Genomic DNA, 14160 nt, shown 5'->3' on the forward strand with positions numbered 1-14160 from the left:
GACACCCTAAGCAGTTAGAAAAACTCCTGGGTGAAACCCTGGGGAGCCACTGCCAGTCAGTGTCGACAATTCTAGGCTAGATGGTTAAGGCTCAAGGCTTCATCCCATGTACCCGTTTCCCTTGAATTATCCCCATAGTGTAAAGTTGCTGTTGTTGTTAGCTAAATCACACCCCGAGCGGCAGCGCTCCTAAGATCCTTTACATACCAGGCAAGGGTTTAAGGGGGAGAAATGTTAAAAATCAACGGATGACCCAATCCGATTCAAATTTGGTATGCTTAAAGCCCTCCTTAATATCTATTACTGTGCCAATTTTGATGTCTTTATCTTTAAAACTTACGCAGATGTAAGCATTTGTTAAATTTGTACTTTAAACATATCAAATCACCCTCCTGTGCCCCCAGTGGCCGCTTGGAGAACAACAAAAGATTTGCTCCTAAAGAGGTGTTAAAATAGGTCGGTTCTTTTATATATGAAGCACAATTAAAGCAGGATGCATGGGAGTAGGGGTGTGCACGGACCCCCCGATCCGCCCCGCGGGCCGATCCGAAAATTTCAAATCGGCCCGCTCCACGCCGCTCCGCCCATACTCCGCTCCTCTTCGCTGTGGAGCTCCGGCTCCGAATCGGAGCTCCGCAGCAGAGGGGAGTGACGCCAGGTAAGGCCCCCTCCCTCCTCTCCCTTACCTGCAGAGACCAAGGGGGAGGGGGGCCTTACCTGCATCCGTCCGCAGTCCCTCGGCTTCTTCAATTGAGCCCGTGGCTCAACCAGGAAGTCTGGGCCGCAAGTGCGGCCTAGACTTCCTGGTTGAGCCGCGGGCTCAATTGAAGAAGCCGAGGGACTGCGGACGGACGCAGGTAAGGGAGAGGAGGGGGGTTTACCAGGCCCTGCTGCTGTCGCCGCATGGGCGACAGCGGCAGGGCCCGGTAAACCTCACTTACCTTTCTGGCGGAGCTCCAGATCGAGGCGAAGGATCCACCTTCACCTCGATCTGCTTCGCCATGCTCCGCCGGCCCCCCAATCCTCTTTGCCTCCGCCTTAAGGGTAGGCGAAGCCCCCCCGTTCCGCTCCTGCTTCTCCGGTTCGAGGAGAAGTGGAGCACATCCCTACATGAGAGTACTGCACAGTCAAAGCAGATTATAAACTGGAAAACTTCGGAGTCCTTTGTACGCAATTCACAGTGATTGCACAGTATAACCCTGGTATGATGAAGCTATCAGTCTAAGACAGCTTCCTATGTTCAACAGCTTTAGGAGAAACATCCTAATGATAACAGCTGTTTGATAGTGAAAGAGGTTTCCTTTGGAGATGGTGAGCTTTCTTTTGTTGGAGGCATTTATTTATTTATTTATTTATTTATTTATTTATTTATTTATTTAAGTATTTTTATGCCGCCATTCAGCCAAAAAAGGCTCTCATGGCGGCTTACAAAAGTATTTCTTGACAGTCCCTGCCCACAGGCTTACAATCTAAAAGACATGACACAAAAGGAAAGGGGATTGGGAGGGAGGAGGAGGAGGGGGAAAAGGAAAGCAAATTCAGGCACTACAATCTTAGTTGGAAAGTTCAGCAGTTACAGGAGACAGCAGGAGGGAGGGGGCTCTCAGCTGGAGCTGGACCCAGGCACGATGGAGAGATGCCTGGCTGCTGCTTCCTCCCTCACTGGTGGCCTCTGCAGTGACAGTTGGTAGCAGGAGGGAGGGGGCTCTCAGCTGGAGCTGGACCCAGGCATGGTGGAGAAATGCCTGGCTGCTGCTTCCTCCCTCATGATGGCCTCTGCAGTGACAGTTGGCAGCAGGAGGGAGGGGGCTCTCAGCTGGAGCTGGACCCAGGCACGGTGGAGAGGTGCCTGGCTGCTGCTTCCTCCCTCATGGTGGCCTCTGCAGTGACAGTTGGTAGCAGGAGGGAGGGGGCTCCCAGCTGGAGCTGGACTCAGGCACGGTGGAGAGATGCCTGGCTGCTGCTTCCTCCCTCACTGGTGGCCTCTGCAAAGACATTTGAACAGAGGCTGGCTGGACATTTGCCAGAGATGCTATGGTTGCATCTTGCACTGTAGATCCTGTATTGAGCATATGCGTTCCTTCCAACTCTGGAATTCTCGTTCCCCACGCCCGTCACACAAACACCCAACGCCCATCCATTCCCTTTGGCAACTCACCTGAATCCCTGCGTCCCAGTCCCCTCACTTTCGCCGGATTTTCCCTTCCTTGCAGAGCAAAATGGTTCCCTCTCTGTACTGCCTTTTACCCTGTTGTTTTTCGAGGCTGTGAAATAGGAAGAGATCAAATTCCAAGAAAAATCCTACAGAGCCAAATTATTTTGCAATCTCGACCTCCTGGGAAAACGGGAAGCAAAGGGGGGAAGTTAAATATAATTTAAACACACACACACACACACACACAACTACAGAGAGACACATTAGATGGCTCTAGAAAGCCTGCTGACTATTGCCAAGAGAATCTGTTTCTACTTTCTTTTTCTTCTTTAATCTATCTCTCCCTCTGCAGTGTCGTGAGCGATAACAACGCTACAGTAAGAAGCTGTGCTGTAAACCTTTGCCAAGGCCTTGCTGTGGGTTCACAAAGCCAGATCAGACAAAGCTGAAAACCAGGTCAACATGATTCTTGTTTTGTATTTCTCAGCGAAGAAAAAGAACATCTGGAATTGATGGTGTTGGGAGCGGGTGGAAACATCTCTTGCCACTTTCTTAAGTTACGCTGAGTTGTCTGCCAGCCAAGTTAAGAAGACGCAAAGAAGGGAGGGGAGATCATTGCTGTTTAGAAAATCAGTCCAAACAACATTACTATATCTTTGGATTAAGATGTGAGAGTGATTCAACCCACCCGACTCTCCCTCTGAAAGAGAAACTCTCGGTTCTTCCTCCTTGAAATCTAAAATTCATGACATCGTCGCACGATGTTGCCAGTTTTGCCTTCACTCTGGTTTCCTGGGGAATGCTGGGATCCAATCCGTGCAAAAGTGTCCCTCCCTTGGGACTTTGGAGCACCTCAGTCCCTGATAAGTGTAGCAAACAAACGGAACACAAATGCCGCTCTGTGATTCTTTCTCAGTCGTTGCCAACTGGCCGAAGAACAAGGGAGGAGCTGTGTTGTACTGTGTCTGACTTTTAGTAGGGTGACCCTATGGAAAGGAGGACCAGGCTCCTGTATCTTTAACAGTTGCAATAAAAAGGGAATTTCAGCTGGTGCCATTGGTATGAACACAGCACCTGGGGAAATTCCCTCTTTATCAACAAACCTGCCCATTTTTGTATCTGGTCATGCTTAGCATAGATCCACTGAAAAAAGTGGGACTTACGTTAGTTTTGACTAACTTCAGTGCCATCCATTTTGAAGGGTCTACTCTCGGTATGACTAAGTCTGGATTCGACCCAATGTATTTTTATTGGGTTGCTCAGGGCCAGACACGGAATAACAGGCTTTAGTTACAGAAAGCCAGATTCTGGCTGGACATCAGGAAAAACGTCCTGACTGTTAGAGCAGTACAACAATGGAACCAGTTACCTAGGGAGGTTGTGGGCTCTCCCACATTGCAGGCATTCAAGAGGCAGCTTGACAACCATCTGTTCAAATCCCTCAAGTATGCTTTAGGATGGATTCCTGCATTGAGCAGGGGGTTGGACTCGATGGCCTTTTAGGCCCCTTCCAACTCTACTATTCTGTGATTCTATGAAGGATCACCTCCTCCCATATGTAGCTGCCCAGACCCTAAGTTCAGCTTCAAGGGATCCTTTTCCATGAACCCCTGCCAAAGGAAGTGAAGCAGGTGGGCCTTTTCTGCTGTGGCACCCCAGCTATGGAATGAGCTCCCTAGAAAGGTTCATCTAGCACCTACGTTGTCCTCCTGGTGCCAGGTGAAGACCTTTTCATTTTCCCAGAATTTTAGCATTTCACCATCCTAATCTTTTAACTCTGCTGTTTTAAATCTGTATTTTACATCTCAGCATTGCTGCTTGGTTTTATTTCGATTGTACTTTTATATTGTGGTTTTAAGCTTCCATATTTTATATTTTACGCTGTCCCTTACGGTTTTAAGTTTTGTGAACTGCCAAGAGAGCTTTGGCTATTAGGCAGTATAGAAATGAAATCAAAAAATCATTTAAAACAATTTTATCCCTCCTTTTATCAAAACTGATTCACAAGATTAAATATATATATATATATATGAATACAACTATATTACTATGAAGCACTGCACAGGTCTTCATTGATGCGTTTTTACTTCTTTTTAAAAATTATACGTATATACTATATATTATCCCTTCCTGTATGGTACCAATTCAGTTTGCCAAGTAGAGGAAGTTAAGAATTGCATGTTGAAATATTCTTCTTTGTTAAAAAAGAAAAGAAAAAGAAGTCCTGTTATGAGGAAATCTAATGTACCAAGGATTGGGGAACATTCAGCTATGCAGCTCTCACACACACCCTTATCTCCAGCGGGTTATGGTCCAGAAAGAACTGTACCACAGACCTCTGATTCCACACATTTGAGTTTGTTCTTGCATGTAAGGAGCGCATTAGGAAATCGCCCCCAAAGCTAAAAGCACATGAATGGTGAGCGGTTGATCCGAATCAGAAGGAAAGTGTTGTAACCTTGCTACCAACACAAGTGTTCTCTCAGTTGTGTAGAGACAAGCTCGAATTGTGTTTTTCATAAGAGCATAAGAAGAGCCATGCTGGATCTGACCAAGAGTCCATCTAGTCCAGCCTTCCTCAACCTGGGGCGCTCCAGATGTGCTGGACTACAACTCCTAGAATGCCCCAGCCAGCTGGCTGGGGCATTCTGGGAGGTGCAGTCCAACACATCTGGAGCGCCCCAGGTTGAGGAAGGCTGATCTAGTCCAACATTCTGTTCACACAGTCACCAACCAGCTGATGACCAGGGACCAACAAAGCAGGACATGGTACTACAACACCCTCCCACCCATGTTCCCCAGCAGCTGGTGCACACAGGCTTACCGCCTCTGATACTGGAGGTTGCACTTAGCCATCAGGATTATTAGCCACTGATAGCCTTCTCCTCCAGGAATGTATCCAACCCCCTTGTAAAGCCATCCAAATTGGTGGCCACCACTGCAACTTCTGGTAGCAAATTACATAGATTAACTACACACTGTGTGAAGAAGTCTCTCCTTTTCTATGTCCTGAAACTCCCACCAATCAGCTTCATGGTATGACCCCAGGGTTCTAGTACTTTGAGAGAGGGAGAAAAATGTCTCCCTGTCCACATTCCCCACACCATGCATAATTTTATACAACTTTATCGTGTTTCCCCCTTACCCTCCTTTTTTTCAAGCTAAACAATCCCAGCTGTTGTAACCTTCCCTCTGTATTTTTCACGCCCGAAGCTGCTGGGTAGCTGTACACAGTCCTGCTTGTCCACACAGTGTGGTACAACACCCCAGCTTGAAAGAGTGAAGACAGAAGTAATATCAAATAAAAGCTCACAGCCCTCCTTTCAGCCACAGTGGGTACCTGACTTTTTCCTGGCTTTGTACCTGAAATGATAGACATGCATCCCATTGAACTGAATACACACTCAGCCATCAGCTTTGTCCAACCTCTTCTGCACCCTAGGCTTCTGATGTGCTGTCCACTTAAAAAAAAAAACCTGTAAGGAAGTTCATTTGTATTCATACAGTCAGTCATGGCTAGGGTGAATATTGTTGGGAAACCAAAAAGAGGACACCCAGTGGGGGGCAGTGGAAAAGAGCGACATGGGCGACAGGGTGCTGTTGCACTCATGTCCTGCTTGTGGTTGCCTGGTCAATAGCTAGTTGGCCGCTGTGTGAACAGAGTGTTGGACTAGATCAGCCTTCCTCAACCTGGGGCGCTCCAGATATGTTGGACTGCATCTCCCAGAATGCCCCAGCCAGCTGGCTGGGGCATTCTGGGAGTTGTAGTCCAACACATCTGGAGCGCCCCAGGTTGAGGAAGGCTGGACTAGATGGACCCTTTGTCTGATCCAGCAGGGATCTTCTTATGTTCTTAGATTTCTACTTCTTCTGGCAAGTTCTCCTGGCATAACACAGCCACCTGCTCCCTACTCCTGATCTTCACCAGTTATGTATGGTTATTCCCCAGAAAAAGAATAGCTTAATATTCAGGCCTCAGTTATTCACTTTCCCTTCAGCTTTCTCCAAGTCCTTCTCCAAGTTACCCAGAGGACCTTTTCTTCTGCCGCCCCCAGACTGTGGTATGGTCTGCCGGAGGAGATTCGTTAGCGTAATGCTCTCTCTTAGTTTAAGAGCTCCGGCTATTGGGCAGTATAGAAATGTAATAAATAAATAAATAAATAAATAAGGCAGCTGTAAAGACTAGTCTCTTCCAGCAGGCCTACCCAGATGAATTTTAAACCTAAGAATTTTAAGATGCTGTGATCGTTATTTTAATATTGTATTGGTTTTATATGCTCCTTTAACTAATTTTATGTGTTATATTTTATTTAGTTTTGTTCCCTGCCTCGATCCAGAGGGAGAGGCGGATTATTATTATTATTATTATTATTATTATTATTATTATTATTATTATTATTTTATAATGCCACAGATCAACTAGCAAACTTTTTCCCTCTTACCAACCAATTACCTTAACTGTAATTTCCCCACACGCTCTTTTCCACCTAGCTAGAGTTCCCAGCCAATCAGAATTGAACTTATCTGATCCAGGCTTCATCTAACAATATTCAAAGCGATTGTCTCCCTGCCTCTTCTGAACATCACTCAGCAACTACTACACAGGCCTTTGACAGTAAGAAAACAAGGCTTCAAGCCTACTCAAATATATTGTAATCCCACAGAGGCCACACAAAGTAAACATTGCATAGCAATAACAGTTAACTACTGGGCATTTCTTCACAGCCTGACTGGGGGTGTGGAGACATGGTAGTGCAGGATGACCATTCTTTGACATGAAACCACGGGGAGAATTCTACTTTTTGATCAAGATATTAGGTTTGGAAGGTGTTGTTTGTGATCATGTCAATTGGTTGCATTTAAACATGGGCTCTTTATACTGCCACAGCACCGACTGGATAACCAAGCTGAGAAACTGTAGGAGAAAAGTATTTGAGGACACAGAAATACAATGATAAGCCTTTTCCTTAAATGCTGTGGGAGCTGGATGAAGGGTAAAATGAAATAGGACTGATGTTGCTCTTGGGATTATTATATTGCAGGAACCTCCTCACAGCTGGGGGGGCATAAGCCCCTGGTATGATAGGCTGACCATCTGGAAAGGAGGATAAGGCTCCTGTACCTTTAACAGTTGCATAGAAAAGGGCATTTCAGCAGGTGTTATTTCTATTCAAGGAGCACCTGGTGAAATTCTATCTTCATCACAGCAGTTAAAGCTGCAGGAGCCCTGCCCTCTTGTATCTGGTCACTCTAATATAGCTCCTGCAGCTTTAACTCTTGTGATGAAGAAGGAATTTCACCAGGTGCTGCTGCATGCATACAAATAACAACTCCTGAACATCCCTTTTCAATCCAACTGTTAAAGATACAGGAGCCCTGTCCTCCTTTCCATATGGTCACGCTATGGTATGAGCACAATCAAAGCCAGATCCCATAATAGGCATATTATCATGTCCACTGTGCCCTTGCTCTCCCTCCCCCCGCAAAAAAAAGCTGGAAAAAGTGTTGAGAGGATGTGTAAATGGCTGCTTCAATTTGCCACCATCAAGGGTTACTGGTCTTGAAACAGTTTGAAATTGAAATGCATTTGTCTTTTCAATCCTCATCTCTAAATTTTGTGGCCAATATTCTCTAGGTTGTGCCAATTATGAGAAAATCTAACATCCAGGAGTCAATACTTTATAATTATCTGATTTGTAGCCACCAGCATTTGACAAAATCTGACCACTGGCATAGAGTGTCGGTCGCTAGTTGATAGTATCCACACTCTGAGTTGGGGTAGGGGAGAGAGTCCAGTTATAGTTGACCATGAGCTCGTCTTCATCTGCCTAACTTGTGAGGGCACCATCAGGGTATGCAGAGGCTCCCTTCCGTAAGATTTCTCCTGACAGGCTGTGCCATAGGATTGTGGGAGCAGGAGATACTGGCCCTTAAAATACCCAGCAACAACCCCCCAGTGTTCTGCTTGCTCGTGGGCTTTTGTGAGGATTCCAGTATCCTCTTTGATGGAGTTCTATTCCAAATCCAGTCCTGCAAAACAAAAAGTTCCAGCGAGTCTTTCAGCAAATCCAGTCTGAATTCTTCACCAACGGAGGCTTATCTCAGTTCTACCATGGGCCAGCAAAGAAGGGCTTGTTCAGAGCACAAACACTTCTTAGCTGGGTTAATGGCATGATTAAAACAAGCCAAAGGGTTAATTCAGGGAAGTCAGAAAGGCACAGAAGACATGGAAGAAATCAACCCACATATTAGAAAAACAAAACAGGATCTTCCTTAACCACTGAGGGCTGAGGAGGGCTTTGTACATCGCCCCCACCACCAGTGCCTCCAATGTCATTTGATCCTGAGCGTTTGTTTTGCTCAGGGCACCTGTTACACATCCAAGCTCAACGGACACAACACTGTATCCATTTCTCCACCTCAAGATTGTTCTAACGTTCCTGACCTCTCAGAGTTGTGAAAATCTTGTGGGTGAAAGGATTTCCTCACCTTGAGCATTCTTTTGTTACTTCACTGGAGGCCCAGTGGGAGAATATGAGGCAAGAGTCAAGTCTTGGGACAGTCATATCTCTGATCTGCTGAGGAGATGAGGGGGCCCCTTCCCAACTCACCTCAGAGGCAGTGTCTGCTGAGGAAAGGCTAGTTGAAGCTAGGTATCTTGAAGATATCCACAATGGATTCAAATGAACTGGGAATTCTATGAATCCAACATGGATTCCACAGCAGACTGAGGGCTCATCTACACCAAGCAGGATATTCCACTATGAAAGCGGTATATAAAAGGCAGGAGCCACACTACTGCTTTATAGTGGTATTGAACTGCCCTGCAGGATCTACACTACTGCTTTGTAGTAGTACTGAAGTGCACTGACAACTGTTGGGGCCCATGACACACCTACACCAAACAGGATATAGCGGTATGAAAGTGGTATGTGTCAATGGGCCCCAACAGTTGTCAGTGCAATTCAGTACCGCTATAAAGCAGTAGTGTGGCTCCTGCCTTTTATATACCACTTTCATACCGCTTGCATAGTGGAATATCCTGCTTGGTGTAGATGAGCCCTGAGTTTTTCTGCGTCACACAGATTCCATGGACTTGTAGACCAGTTTTTCACTTCGGAGTGGGTGGGTGTTAAGCTTGCACACCTGTAGTAAAGTGCATTAATTAATGTGCATGAGCAAATTAGCACGAATGCAAATTAGTGCAAGTAGAATGAAAATCCATTTAAAACAACAACAGCACCTAATTCTGTCAATAAGTAGACAGTGCAATGCATGACAATCCATACACCACAGACAGAAAACATTTAACGAAGTCCATGCATCCCTAATCAGCTGTATAATGAGAGATTGGCAGCAGAAACACTAGCCCTGAGGGCAGGGAGGTAGACAAAGAAGCATGAACAATCTTGGAAGTGATTCAAAGAACATTAGAGCTGAACAGAACGTTCAAATGTTTGAAATGTCCACATTTGTGGACGCTGGGGTGGGGGTGGGGGGTCTGTTGTGGCTTTGCACTTTTCACATCTTGAGGGGCGGGGTGAACTTCAAGGCCATGGAACAGGAAACTCAATGGCATTCCCACAGAGCCTTGCTGCTGACAGCTGCTGTGTTTAGGTTCCCCTAATGTCCCTTGGTGTGATGCTGCATCCAGATTTAGCATCATTGGTACCACAGTGCATCAAGATGTAGCATTATGGGAACTTAAAGGCAGTGTCTGGGCTTCAGTGAACATCTGTGGGAGTGCCGGGGAGTTTTGCATATCCCCACCCTTGAAAGTTGTCTCTGATGGTTATGTGCTACCTCCAGTATCCGAGGCAGTTGCTGGGGAACATGGGCGGGAGGGTGCTGTTGCACCATGTCCTGCTTGTTCGTTCCTGGCCAACGGCTGGTTGGCCACAATGTGAACGGATTGCTGGACTAGATGGACCCTCGGTCTGATCCAGCATGGCACTTATTGTGTTCTTTAATTTTGTATTTATTTATTTATTTATTTATTTATTTATTGTATTTATATACTGCCCCATAGCCACTGCCTCTGATACTGGAGGTAGCACATAGCTATCAGGATTAGTAGCCATTGATAGCCTTCTCCTCCAGAAATTCGTCTGATCCCCCTTTAAAGTCATCCAAATTGGTGACCATCATGGCATCTCGTGGAAGTGAATTCTATGGTCTAGCTATGTGCTGTGTGAAGAAGTCCTTCCTTCTGTCTGTTCTCAATATTTCACCAATCAGCTTCGTGGGTTGATCTGCTGGGTTCTACTATTATGGGAGAGGGACACAAATGTCCCCCTATCCCCTTTCTCCACACCAGGCATAATTTTGCACACTTCTACATGGCTCCCTTCACTCGCCTCTTTTCTAAGCTAAACAGCTTCAGATGTTGCAACCTTTCCTCAGAGGGGAGTTGCTCCAGCCCCTTGATCGTTTTAGTTGTCCGTTTCTGCATCCAAATCTTGGGGGATTTGTCAATGGTAAGAAGGGTTGCTAGCTCCTGGGGATTTTGTTGCTCCACTTGTGTGGTTTTCTATTCCGAAATGTAGCCCAGTTAGCGCATCTTCCTTCCACAGCTTCTTCTTTTTGTGTGGTCCAGGGATGCGGGGGGGGGGGGACCCCCCGCCCCCACTCCTTAACCGGCAAAGCAATTATATATAACCAGGTCTTTTGCTTAGAGTGGAAGGACGTCAAGGAAGACTTCCAAATTCATTCGAATCCATCTCTTTCTCAAGACCGGATCTAGGTGAGTCAAGGAAAGTGGAAAATGCTGTCAGTCTCTGGTTTTCTTACAGAACTGGGTCAATTCCAGATAGAGATGTAAAATTTCTGGAAATTTTGAAGCCATGGGAAAAAAATGTGTGTTTTTTTCCCTGGGTTTCTTTGGGGGGGGGGGGAAATGGAAATTTTCAGGAAAATTGAAATAATGCAAGATTAGCACTTTTTTTACAGATTGAAAGTCACTTTGTTACTTTAGGAACATAAACTGTAATTATGTCCAAGTTGGTCTGGCATAAAATTATTACATTTGGTATATTAAAAGTACAGTGTATTCAAACAATTATTACAAATTTAATTTACTTTTTATTTATTTTTTTAAAAAAATTGGTAACAAATGGAGCTATAAGCTCCTGAACTGTAAGGAACCTCTTTGGTTCTGCCAGTTTATGAGGAGCAGGCAAAAAACAATTTAAAACAACAACAACAGACAAAACCACCAACAGTAACAAAGAAAATTATTTATGTCTCTGCTAGTTCTCCACAGTGTCAAGCAGACATAAAGTACCCATTCCCATAAAAAGAACTGAGAAAAAAGGGCTGGTCCAAGATTCAATGAATGTGCATGAAATTTAATCAGACTCATTTTCTGACCTATAGCTATCACTATAAGTTTCAGTCTCTGCTTCCATGGCAGTGCCCCCTAGAGGCAGAAATGCATCTTGCCCTTGCATTTGAGAGTTGTAGTCTCAGTTTGCAACCTAGGACTTGCTTGTCCTTAGTGCACAGAAATTGTAATAATCTGATACTGTACAGTTTTTAGAAATCATTTGGAGAAGTAAATATCTGAACACCTTGTCTTAAACATTTTATTCATCATGCTAAAACAAAACATCCTGTAATCTGTTTTTTCTTCATTTTTTTTTTCAATTTTTCCAATCTTTCAGAAAAAAACCGGAAAAAAAAGCTTTGGGAAAAAATGGGGGGGGGGGGACATGTTTTTTCTGAATTTTTCCAGTTTTTTTCCAGGACTTCACATCTCTAATTCTAGATCATGGGTACTTGACATGTGGCCTGTGAGTCACATGCTGCCCCTAGAGGCAATTCATATGGCCCACTGTTGGTACGCCACCACCATAATTCCCTCCCTGTGTGTGCTGCCATGCCCTGTGCAAAAATAGAATAATGCCAACCAGCACACAACTGCTAAAATATTAAATGATATCAAAAGAACTGGGGTGGTAAACAGACATTTTATATAACTTATCATAGGTGAACAAACATTTTATCTAACTTACCATATATGAAATGTAAGAATATGATGATAATTTACAAAAAACAAATGAACTGTTTTGCAATAATTGAGCGTTTACGAAACTAAACAGATTGTTAACAATAACTGAACAGGAATGGTTTACAAAACCAGTGAAAAGTGAGATACAGGCCTCCGGCTTCTTTCACCTATTTTGCAACTGCTTTGTGAGAGTCAGAATATCACAACAACTTGACACTATTTAAGGGTGGGGAAAGTGGAGGGTTTGTTGCATTTGTTCCTCAGTTTTCAAAAAGACTTCTTAGTCCTCCAAAACAGGATTGACTTCGATCCCCAGCCAGAAAACGCAAATCTTCAGGAGTGGTGAGTTCTTGACCAGAACAGAATTTCCTCCTGTTGGAATAGAGTGTGTGCGTGAAGAATTATCCCCACACACCTTCTTTCCCACCAGGAGAAGATGTGAATAAAGTTGCTTCTTCCTCCCAGCAATCATGAGAGCTGGCATTGGAGGAGATTTTAACCTTGTTCTCCCTCTCCCACTCTCCCAGGGACTTGCAGTGGGGCTGTAAATACATTCTGGGTTTCAGTCAGAACCAGCCAGAACTCTAAAGGACCTACCCAAGGTGTTGAACCCTAGTGCTGCCACCCCAAAATAAGGTTCAGCACCTTGGAGAGCTCCTTTAGAGTTCTGGCTAGTTCTGACTGAAACCTGGGGGGGGGGGATCTACACTACTGCTTTAAAGCGCTTTATAACAGTTTTGACAACTGTCGGGGCCCAGGACACACTGCATATACAGGTTTCAAAATGTTTTCAAAGTGCTTTAAAGCTCTTTAAAAGCAATAGTGTAGATAGAATCATAGAATAGCAGAGTTGGAAGGGGCCTACAAGGCCATCGAGTCCAACCCCCTGCTCAATGCCCCCCTGGAATGGATCCCCCCCTGGAATCCCCCCCCCCGGAATGGATTCTCGGCCCAACCAAAATCGGAGCCACCAGACTCCACTGGTGACTTGGATTATGATTGCTGAGAGGAGGGTGAGCCGGGATCCCTTGGAAATGTGACTTAGGCACCAACGCAAATTGGATCCTGAACGGGGATTGATGGTGGCCCACCACAAAATGTTGGAAATGCCCCTTTGCCTCTTGTGTATTTGTGTATATGTGCACATTCACTTCTTGTGTATGTGTGTACCTTCCCTCTCACTCTGGCTTCTCCTTCTCTCCTTAGCTCTTTTCTCTCTCTGGCTCTTTTCTTTCTCTCTGGGCCAGTTTGCATGCAGATATTGGTTGCGGGGTGGCTGGATTGATGTAATTACCCTTGCCGGCACAGCTTGTTGTGACATCCAAACTCAGTGAAGGTGGTTGGTTGGGCTGGTGAACGGACCACCCAACCAGCCTAAAACAGGCCATGGGTTCTGGGTGGGTTGTTAACCACCCCAACATCAACTCACCACATCAGCAATGATGTGCAGGGTGGTTAACAAGTCACTCTAGTTTATTAACCACTCTGCAATCATGCAAACCAGGTCTCTCAATCTTGATCTCAATCTCGATCTTTTCTTTTTCTCTGGCTTCCCTTCTCTCTCTCTCTGGCTCTTTTCTTTCTTTCTGGCTTCACTGGCTCTTTTCTTTCTGTCCACCTCCTCCCTCTCTCTCTCTCTCTCTCTCTCTCTCTCTGTCTCTCTCTCTCTCTCTCCCTCTCTCTGTCTTTCTCTATCTTGTTTTCTTTCTTTCTGGCTTCTCTGTTTTTTTCCTTTTTCTCTGGTTTCTCTTTTCTCTCTCTGGCTCTTTTCTTTCTCTCCAGCTTCCCTTCTCTCTCACCTTCCCCCCTGCCCCAATGCCAGTGAATGCAACAATTTCTCCATTCATTTGCACGGGATGGGGAAAAGATATCTTGCTGAAAACCAGCAAGGGGAAGGGAAGCCTGCTCCCCCCCACCCCGCCAAATGTCCTGTTTCCCAAAAGTCTTTGGCAGGATATGAGGACCTTCCCCACCAGCCATTTCTGTTTGTTTTTTG

The 14160-nt window shown here is 45.3% G+C and overlaps 1 protein-coding gene across 1 annotated transcript in view; it reads right to left on the reverse strand.

Annotated features, from left to right (window-relative positions):
- SLC39A2 (solute carrier family 39 member 2) overlaps nt 1-14160 on the reverse strand; it is a 378852-nt gene that overhangs the window by 61343 nt on the left and 303349 nt on the right. The gene's annotated exons all lie outside the window — the stretch shown is intronic.

Source organism: Elgaria multicarinata, chromosome 11, assembly GCF_023053635.1.
Source record: "Elgaria multicarinata webbii isolate HBS135686 ecotype San Diego chromosome 11, rElgMul1.1.pri, whole genome shotgun sequence".
Taxonomy (NCBI): Eukaryota; Metazoa; Chordata; class Lepidosauria; order Squamata; family Anguidae; genus Elgaria; species Elgaria multicarinata.